This window comes from Macrobrachium nipponense, chromosome 46 (assembly GCF_015104395.2).
Source record: "Macrobrachium nipponense isolate FS-2020 chromosome 46, ASM1510439v2, whole genome shotgun sequence".
Taxonomy (NCBI): domain Eukaryota; kingdom Metazoa; phylum Arthropoda; class Malacostraca; order Decapoda; family Palaemonidae; genus Macrobrachium; species Macrobrachium nipponense.
Window position 1 is genome coordinate 29,605,948 of NC_061106.1, and position 10,854 is coordinate 29,616,801.

General features: G+C 37.8%; 1 long non-coding RNA gene across 15 annotated transcripts in view; it reads right to left on the reverse strand.

Annotated features, from left to right (window-relative positions):
• Positions 1 to 10,854, reverse strand: part of LOC135214856 (uncharacterized) — a 127,827-nt gene that overhangs the window by 7,968 nt on the left and 109,005 nt on the right. The window contains exon 1 of one of the 15 annotated variants that reach the window (XR_010314492.1): positions 3,879 to 4,472. The exons of the other annotated variants lie outside the window; for them this stretch is intronic. This is a non-coding gene — a long non-coding RNA (uncharacterized LOC135214856). Of the gene's footprint in view, positions 1 to 3,878; positions 4,473 to 10,854 lie in introns of those variants that run through there. 15 annotated transcript variants of the gene reach the window in all.

Below are 10,854 nucleotides of genomic sequence, written 5' to 3' on the forward strand. Positions count from 1 at the left end.
GTGCAATAATAATTTTTTCAAACTAATTCACGTCAAACGGGTCAGGTCACGCTCAGTTTCGTCTTGTTGCATATGAATGACTGTGCACACTGCATAATAATAATAATAATTTGAGACAAATGTCTACACATTCAATAATGTATGAAACAGCAAAAGTTAGCCTACATTTTCGACGCAGATACTCTCAATCCACGAAAAGGGAGACCAAGTTTAGCCCAGGACTTATGATTGTTTGGGGTCAATTTGGGGTTTTCCTACGCAATCTATGTAAATTCGCCAGATCACCAAGCCTATTATGTTTTAACTGGATAACAGGTTATGACCGATTATTGCGTCTTATGAAATTTCCCCAATTTTTTTGTCACATTGCTCCATGATTATTTCGTGTTAAGGATACATCTGCACAGCATGCACTTTGCTAGGGCTACTTGCCTTTAAGATGAGGCAAGATGCAGACAGCTCACCGTCGGGCATTTGTGATTTCGGATGTCTGTTTAATATTACGATAATTACGTAGCCTCCCCCGCACCCGCAGTGTTAAGTCCCTCTTCTGTCTCGGATCAAGATTCAAGAATGTTTATCTTTTATTGTGCATAAAGACGAGGCAAACTACCTTTCTCAGATTTTAGGGAGAATACGTGTCAGTGTAATATGACATCTAACCAAACTGGGGTAATGCGAAACCACGAATCTTTATCGTGAATATATGCATACTATACGACATAGGACCAAAACCATTTCATATATCCTATGGCTTGTTAACAAAGTTGACGTTGTGAGGTGTGAACAAAGAGGTAGATTGTTGTTTTTGATTAAGCTGACCTTGTGTCAGCACGGGCCCTTGCTCACAGAGCAGCCCGTGATCTTTATTACAGGTAAGGAAATTAAAATATACAGCATGCGGTCGGAAATGTGGTATCCGACCCGCGAGAGAGTAAAAGTGGGTCGGCGAGAGCCGATTTGTGTTTCTTGCAAGACATATAACTTAGAATATAAAAGTACATAAAATATGATCTTATAAGATATATACACTGGCGGAAAACCCGCTGAACGCTCTCGAGGAGGGAAGTAAGAACAACGCGATTGTAGAATTATATAGAGGAAATTGCGATAAGGCGTTGTCCTTACAACGTCTTGCTCAAGTCATCAGTATGGCATCTATTCTTAAAGTAATTTTACTTTTCTCGAATAAAAAAACTAAGGGTGTGAAGTTTTAAATAAATATGTATTCTCTGAGGTTTACACTTTTCTCTTTCGGTGGGTAAGAATAGTTAACTGTCAAATCGGTTAACGGCTGTTCGATATGTACGACAGGGAAGTAGTTTTTAAAAAGTAGTTGGGAATTGAGTAATTTTAGTCAACCTCGCTTTTCACAATAAGCATATCACCAAGCATATAACCCACACCAAGATTATATCACAGGGCAACCAATCCCCAAGCTAGCATGCGGCCACTTCCTTGTTGAGGAAATTACTACTTGGAAAGCAATGGAAATCCCTTGAATGGGTCCTTATCTGTGACAGAAAAAGAATGGGATGCGTTGCTTGAATAACAGGAAGCAAGGAATGGCCAAATTTGAGGGGAAAAGTTTCCAAGAAAAATCTATAACACTCTATACTTAAGTTTAAATGCTTAGTTCAGTGAAATTTATTCCATCAGAAAGTTGGTACCGGACTTTGCATTGGGATCAAGTAGCTTATGAGGATACGTTGTAAATCTGGGATCCCTTTTCTGGACAGTGTCATTTATGAGATATATTCTCCAACATACTAAATTAGGACAAATCTGATATATGGAACCAATATACATACTTATATGCTAGTAGGTTTAAGTGTAACATATACATACTTCACTTATGCATAAATCCACACAGTCACAGATGCACACACACACATATATTGCACTTTGATCCTTTTGTGTTGCTTTATATGTACTGAATATACCACCAAACTTGTGATTTACAGGACGTTATGTTTATTTTGAATCTAATGAAATTCAAATTTTGAAGTTATGATAGTTTTTATGACCAAGTGTGTTTGTTTGCACAGCATCTCGGCTGAGCTAAGTCAGTTTCAAATGTGGCCGTTACTGGCCAGTAGCCAAGCAATGGCATGTCGACTCCATCCTCTTCAGTTCCGAGTAACTCGGCGAAGCCTGAATTAATTCAGAGGATGTGATTAAACATCTGATAGATACGAAGTTCGGGACTTTCATACAAGCTATGGGGCCCAGAGCCATATGCCGCATGGTTTCTCATAAAAATGAATTGCTCCGTGTGACAGAATTAGAGCCAAAACTAATTTTGGTGCCCAGTGGTCTAAGAAGTCTTATTAAAACAATAGCTGTTAAGTAGAAAGTTATCTCATACTTCTATGGACGTATCACCAAAGTTGCCTAGGGAGAAAGTTTAAAGATGATCTGAGAGGCTGCAACATGCCGATTTACTAAATCTATAATAAATTGGAATTTAAACTACTGTGCACTATAGTAAGATTGGTGTCGTTTTACATGGAGTTTCAGTTTCACGTCTGCAGTAATGTAACTTCGGTTAAATGTAAACCTCAATTACACTGAAAAAGTCCGATGTGAAGGCTATACGTAATCGGCAACGGACAACATAATGCTTCCTCAATTTACTTTTACTTGTTTAGTAGTTTAGTTTTATGTACAGCCATCCACAGAGAGGATCCCTTCTTTGGCGGGCCCTTGTACGTTTTCAAAATCAGTTGCTTCTTATATTGCATGTCTTTCTTTTTTCTCGTCAGTATCGTAGCTCCTGCAGAGCAAGAGTCTTTAGTTCTTCTTAAGATTTGCTTTCCTCTTGTATGACATTCATTCGTTTTGGGCAGCCAGCAAACCAGGTTAGACGTATATTAATGACAGTAGAAAGTCCAACATACTCATCGGTATAGGTTTATATATCTTTGTTTTTACATCATAATACCCCAAATGTATGGTTCAGTCTTATATTCTGCTCTTTTTATTTATTATGTTACATTTACACCACTATTCAATAATGACATAAAAATCGAATTAAATTAAATTTACATAAAAATGGAAGCTAGTAAAAATATAATTGTATTAACGGCCATTGAACTATGATGTAACGTTATGACCCAAGAGTTCTGTACTTTGCACAACAGTTGTTAGGCAGGTTGATGCTTGATCCAGGGCACTGTATTTAAGGGAAATTCTCGGCCTTAAAAATGCGAAGGAAACACATTTAAAAATAATTAATAAACCCAATATCTAACAAATAGCTATCAACCAACAGCTATTAAAAATCTAAATATCAAAAAGTCGCCTAATATTAAAATAAATCCTAACAAACGGGATACATGAGAAGCCACTTCCATCTGTGAATCGGAAGCACAACTTTTAAAATATAAAAAACTTCAACTGGAATATGACACAAAAACAGTTTATGAAAATAATGAAACCACATATATAGTATATCACTGTTCAAGCTGGACCCTTAATTCGGTACAAGGACCAGATTCTCACCTAGCCACTGGCCCTCCTTAAATATGCAGAATGAAAGAGCCTTAGGTTAGGAGCCGGGAAGCTATATTAAGTCACTCTTGTATTATTATTGTATTTTAATAATAATGTACCTTAACATGAATGAAATACTTCCACTTTCCTTGAGTGAAGTACCCTAAAATCGCTACATAGTGAGTGCAATGCACTAATTACATTAACGTATATTTCTAACGAATTCCACTTAAGAAACGTGCAAATGCTTAATTTTCGTTAAGGTACAGTATTATTGATCTCCTTCACGAGGATGGAGCATGCAGTTAACGGTTACAAACAGGTACGCAATCAAGTTGACATGAAATTCGACTAACTTTACTAAACATTATGAGGGAACTCACCGGTAGCCGGTGAAGCGAAATATACACACATCTCTTCTTAACAGCCTTATGTTCGTGTCATCTAACGTCTTTGATCTAACGCCAGAGAAGAGAAAGACGAACTTTTTCAGGTACGTGAACAGCTCAAACTCCACTATAGTCACTGAGTAAAGTAGCGTCCGCTAGCCGCGCTAGGCTAGTCTCACCAAGTGTTTCTCCTGCAGCCAGTGTGTAACTGGCCAAACATCCTAAATACATTTTTAGCACCTGATAATCACTTGACAGATATCAGTTTCATAAATGGTTTTAATACATGAGTAATTTTACACAGAGGGAACGGATTCCCGACATATATACATCAAAAGAAAAAGCGTAAAATGCTTTACATTTTAGTTCCTGGAAGAAAAGAGAGGACATGTGGATATACAGATTTTTACAATGGAAGGGCGAACATTCGCCCGAATGTCGTCCTTACAGGTGTCAGTTCCAGCTGCTACAATGCTCACCTAAAGAAGATTGATAGATTGTCTTAAATTTATGAACATAGTGGCTCCGTATTTACTATCTTGTAAAGCATTCAGTGCCATGAGTTTACCTTACATGAGGCTATGAGCAATTATTTATTTATTTTTTGTTATCTTGTCCCACTCATGCCAAAGCCTTCAACAACTGCGCTGGACCTTCCAGTATAAACATGAAAACGATGTATTCAGCCTACATCACCATAAACGCTGGAACGCGTTTAACTCGTTAAACAGACATTCTAGTGTGAGGACTAGACTGAGACAAGGAGAAATACTTACTGATTTATTGGTTGTTGTTGTTGTTTTTGATTAAGCTGACCTTGTGCCAGCACGGGTTCTTGCTCCTAGAGCAGCCCGTGGCAGACCTTGTTGTTTGAGATTAAGCTGGCCTTGTGCCAGCACGGGCTCTTGCTCATAGAGCAGCCCGTGGCAGACCTTTGTGCGAAATGGACATAAATAAGGAGGCTGTGAGGACGGAATTGTAGTGTCCGTCACGCGTACATCGAAAAAAGGCCTTTACGGGCTGCTCGATGAGCAAGAGTCCGTGCTGACACAAGGTCAGCTTAATCAAAAACAACAGCAAACAACGAAAAAAGGGAGCGTTCCCCCGCTGTGATTGTGCTTTCTCGCACCTACAAATAAACATAAAATTAAGCATACAGGATGTGTAAATTTATGATACATATATTGGCGGAAAGGCCGCAAACTGCTCTTCATTTTGGTAAATGTAAAAAAAAGAGGTATATACAATGGGAGGACATATATTTTGGTGGAAATGTCGTCCTCACACAAGATAGTCAAGACAGTTTATATATATATATATATATATATATATATATATATATATATATATATATATATATATACTCTGGTTTATCCTATTACTTTCATAATGGGGGCTTCTCCCTTTGGACTTTTTGAAAGCTTTTTCTTTTCCTGAAATTCTGTAGAAGTTATTCTTGTTTCAGAATCTAACCTTTTCTGTACATTATGAGGCACATGCCTGTCATGTGTTAAATTCTCTCCAGCCAAGTTATGGTTTAACTTTATCATCTCGGTTAACTGGTCAAAGAGAGAGGTATCTTGGTCATTTTGAACTCCCACTCAACTACTACTCACACCCCGCTCAAGTTTTAAATAAAAACGGGAGTATATATGGACTATAAATAGAGCGCTTTCGAACGTTTCGAAGATATTACATACTCGGGAAAAATTAGGATTTGTCGCTCGAACTTTCGTTCACTCTTTAAATCTATTTGTTCATTGGTTTCGTCTACTAATAAGAGATTACATCGCTGGGTGCTCTTTTGTGAGGTAATTAAGAGGATAAACTCTACATTATTCGTCCCGACCCCTGTGACCTCCCAAACATTTTCTGTTCCGAAGAATGAAAACTCTCAAGGTTTTAACGACCAATCGACAAGTTTTTGTCCCTTTCTAGCAAAATTCATTTGGGAGCTTTTGGACTAATGTTTTAGCTATCCTGGGAACATAAATGATCTATCCTGTTCCAAACAAAGGACCATCATAACCAAACTAACTTTGGTTTATTGCTGCGGAAATTTATTTCGCGTTCACACTAGATATAAGGCATTCAACAGCTAATCAAAATCCCTCCCATGAATTGAAACACTTGTTCTCTGTAAACTCGATTATAGTTTTTACGGAACTGCTTTACATCTGGCTGGCAGAAGGGGTTCATTGTCCTCATTATCGTTGATCTACAACTTTGTTGTTCCGTGAACGATCTTGTAATGTTTACTCTCTTCTATGGTTTCAGATGCCTTCAATATTTATGAATAAGCAGTACGAGATTTAACAATTTAACGCAGATGAGACCCTTCCTTTTCAGGTTTATTTGAAGACAGAGGAAAACTTCTCTCATCTGTCATAATTTTTTTCGTGTTTCAGTCACAGAATCAGAAACCTCGTGCGCCTATCTAGATCTTGACCGCTCTAGACTGAGCCAGTTCTGAATCAATCAGCAAGATCGCTGTCGTTTCTGTAGCAATGATATCAACCGGACGACTAATAGTTACGCAAGTTTCCATAAGGAGATGCAAAATCAATAAATGACCCTAGAGATAAGAACTTTAGAAGTTGGATGGTCAACGAGGAAGTACAGACACGTCAGAGTACTATACTACACCTAGCGGCGCGAGATTGAGGTCAGACTCCCTGCTAGTCATCGATGTTTGTTCGTCACCTTACTATAACCAGCTAGCGCAAGGCCGATACTCAAGTGCCTATATAGCCTCTACGGAATGGAAAGGCGGCTAGAGTAAGGACTATGTGCTGTCAGAGACTACACTTTACGCTTATGGATATTTTTGCGAATTAAAATAAATTCAAATTTACATCAAGTGTTTCCGAAATGAAATATGACAAGATTTTACCCATTTGTATTTTTCATAACTAACAAAACCTGAGGTCTTAAGATTAGGATAATCAGAACTAATTCCAAAACATTATCGACAGGAAAAAAAATAAGTAAGCTTCGCAAATTAATTTAAAATTACAAACAAATGTGGAATCGTCCCAGACGCATCCCTGATAAAGGTGCAAAGAACACGACAGAGAGCACACGGAAACTGAGAGAGAGAGAGAGAGAGAGAGAGAGAGAGAGAGAGAAAAGCAATCCAAAGATGAGGTCGACCGGTATAATGCACTTCTCTTGACAGGAGGAGTCTCTTGGCGGACCGAATGAAATTCATGATATTTGCTGCCATTCCGATCACCAAGAAAAAGTAATATATATTTCTATTATTAACTTAGTTGCTCAGAATAATTCATTGTGATCTGAAAAAAAATGAAAAAAATTCTGACTTAAATTTAGAACCTTTTGCAATCCACTTCGATCAGTAAAACTAAACACGTATACGAGAAAATAAATGGGTAGTAACATAATAACATGAGTGTGTGGTATACACACACACACACACACACACACACACATATATATATATATATATATATATATATATATAATATATATATATATAAATCTTATATGTATATCATATTTATATGTACATATATGTATTATACATATATATATGTATGTGGTATATATATATATATATATATATATATATATATATATATATATAATGTAAAGAGCGAAAGCAAATTCATAGCCTAGTCTTCCACAGTATTTCTCTCTCTCTCTCGCTCTCTCTCTCTCTCTCCAGGCCTGCATGCATTTCCTGAATAAAGACGAGTAACTACAACCTGGCCATCTTTTCGTTATAATCACAAAAAATCGTAAGTGAAAGCGTTGAAATATAACAGCATTTTATTGCCTAACGAATGAACTATCAAAAGTCCTGGAAACAGCTGATAAGAACTTGAACTGTACAAAGCACGACAGAGAGAGAGAGAGAGAGAGAGAGAGTCTTATTGTTTTCAAGGTGATCTTTGTGGTAACAAAACACTACCTTGTGGCGAGACGATAACCTTTACGAAGAAAACTATCCTTTTGCCGGAGAGAGAGAGAGAGAGAGAGAGAGAGAGAGAGAGTTGCGGAATAGTATAGCCTAAAGAGGGCAAACACGATTCGTTCAAAGGGCAACAGTCAAGAATATTTTCCACACTTCGATTCCTTATAAAAAAAACTGACAAATTCCATCCACTTGTGCCACATATAAGAAAACGAGGTACACGGCTTCCAGGAAAACAAAACTACAATTTGTGACCATCGGTCTAGCGGTTGAGTGGAGAATGTAATCTGAATGCCTTGGAGACCAGCGAGGCTTGTTCTTGTTATGTAAGTGAATTTTGATTCCGTTGGTATTTAAGCTGAGCTCTGAGCTGAATTTTTTCGATATATGAACATTTACTTTTCAGAATAATTATTACAGCGACTACCTTTTCTAGATTTACACAAAACCAAAGAAATGTGGGTCTAAGACGAAATATGCTTAAATCAATGCAATGCGTTTGTCTCTTAAAAAATTTTTCGAGCGCACATGTATGACTCACGTAAATTACAGAACAAAAGATAAATGTTACTTTGCATGCTGTTATGTTTGGCAAGACTTAAGAGAGAGTTTTCATCTTTGGCAAATAAACGAGTTGAGACCTGCCAGCCTCTCCGTGTTGCAAAACTGTACTACATCTCTCTCTCTCTCTCTCTCATTCGTCCCGAAAGGAGGGAAAAACTTCATTTCTATCCTTGTCCCGAATTCCTTGATTATTATCTACTAATTTTGTCTTGTTTTGCATCCATTCAACAGAGCACTAACGCATAATACCACTTCATTCGTCTCCGTTCTTGTTATGCATTGTCCCGCAGAATAATTTTTAGATATATCTAAATAATTTATTCTTCTTCTCCTGAATTTTACACAACGGCACTAACCAAAATACAGGAAAACAATAGTGTTGTTTCTGTTCACGATCTGATGTTATTTCCCAACACCAGCCTAAACAAAGACTTAATTTCTTTTCTGGTCTTGAATTCTTCCGTAACAGTGTCTGGTACAGTTACGCCTGACTTCTTTTAATAAGCACGTTAGGAAATTCTGATCTTACACCACTTATTCTCCTCATCTCTTTATTTTGTTTGTTTGTATGGTGTGTTTACGTTGCATGGAATCACGGGTTATTCAGCAACGGGACCAACGGCTTTACTTGACTTCCGAAGCACGTCGAGAGTGAACTTCTATCACCAGAAATACACATCTCTAACTCCTCAGTGGAATTCCCGAGAATCAAACTCGCGGCCACCGAGGTGGCAGGCCAAGACCATACCCATCACGCCACTCAGGCGATAATTCTCATCTTTATATCCTCTTTTCGAGACTTTGGGAATCTGCTTTCTTCCCATTTCGCGATTTAGAATTCATTTGATGTCTTGACGAGCTTTCTTATCGAAAGCATGTGGTGTATCTTATCAGGCATGAGTCAAAAAGTTAATGCAAGATGACGCACGGTGACACAAAGATATTCATCAGTATCAATGCAAGCTTTGTGGTTTGACAAGACACGTTATTGGCGCTTTTGCTGCAGGTGGTCCCTGCTAATTACAATTCCATTAACAAGTCAAAAGGAAGGAATTTTTAACATCTCCCATAACGAAGAACGGATGAATCTAGCTTGTAAAGTGACGTTTCACAGCGGATTCTATTGTTGTTATAATCGTATTTCCAGTCGAAGGGACGAAAAGTCTCACTTTCTTAAAGCCAACATTTCAAAAAATAATCTTCGGTTTTATTATGCTTTTTTTTTTCCTTCGCGCCTTCACATCAGCTCTTAATTCGCCGGTATTTTTTTATTTTGCTCGCAAATGATATACGAAAATTACGTTACAATATAATCTTACTTTTAAATCGAATATCTTTGCTGTATTCAACAAATCAATGAGTGAACCTCACTTGTCCTTCTCCCTGGTCTTAATTTACTGAGAACTTCTTTCTGAAAACTGGGCAAATATTTGCAAACTGCAGAAATTCCAACGTGACTTGAGCCAATTCATTTTTTATTTACTGTAATATGAAAGAAAATGCAAAACGTAACTCGTCCCTGTAATAGAATGAAACGGTATATGTAAAATTTAGGCCAAAAGCCAAATTCTGGGACCTATGACGTCATTCAGCGCTGAAATGGAAATTGACAGTAAAGGGTATTAAAGGTGTAACAGGAGGGAAACCTCGCAGTTGCAATGTGAAACCATTGTTAGGAGAGGGTGGAAAACAAGATGGAAGAAAGAGAATATGAATGGAGGTACAGTAAAAGGAACGAAGTAGGTTGCAGCAAGGGGCCTAAGGGCCAACTGCCAAGAACCTTAAGTAATGCCTACAATGCACAACGTGAGGTACACTGACGGCAATACCCCCATCCAGAAACTGTATAATTCTTTCAACCAAATACAGGGTGTCCATACAGTCCCAGTAACATTATAAGTATTTATCGCTTGTAATGGTACTGGGACTTTATGGTCACCCTGTAGATTTCTCTCAAATACACGAGATTAGTTTTTTAATTGGGTCAACGGTATTTTAGTCAAACAGCCTGTAGAAGAGAACAGCCATTCAGAGTAGTATGTAGGATACCGAGTGTCTCGAAGTTTGGCTGCAGTTATTAGGTTTTGCGTTCGCTAAAAATAATTTTTTTAAATTTTATTTTAACCACCCAGCCCAGCTGTCAATGTTACACTGGCGAATGTTTAGTCGAATTGGTAGCCAGAGATTATTGCAAACTAATGACACCCAGCAGCGAGCAAATAAAAAAGAAAAAAAAAGGTGGGGGGGACGGAAAGAACGTCGTTATATACGTCACCTGAGCAGCTTGTTGCTGCCAGACTAGTATTGTCTCGAACGACGAGGAAAAATGTGGATTCTCTTCCAATTGTCGCTGAAGTAGATGTCTCTGCAAAGGTGAACGATATGAAAACGGCAAAACGCGATATCTTCATGTTAATTTCTATTATCAAACTTGGCGTATCTGTCAACAGTCAGAGTGCAGGGATCACA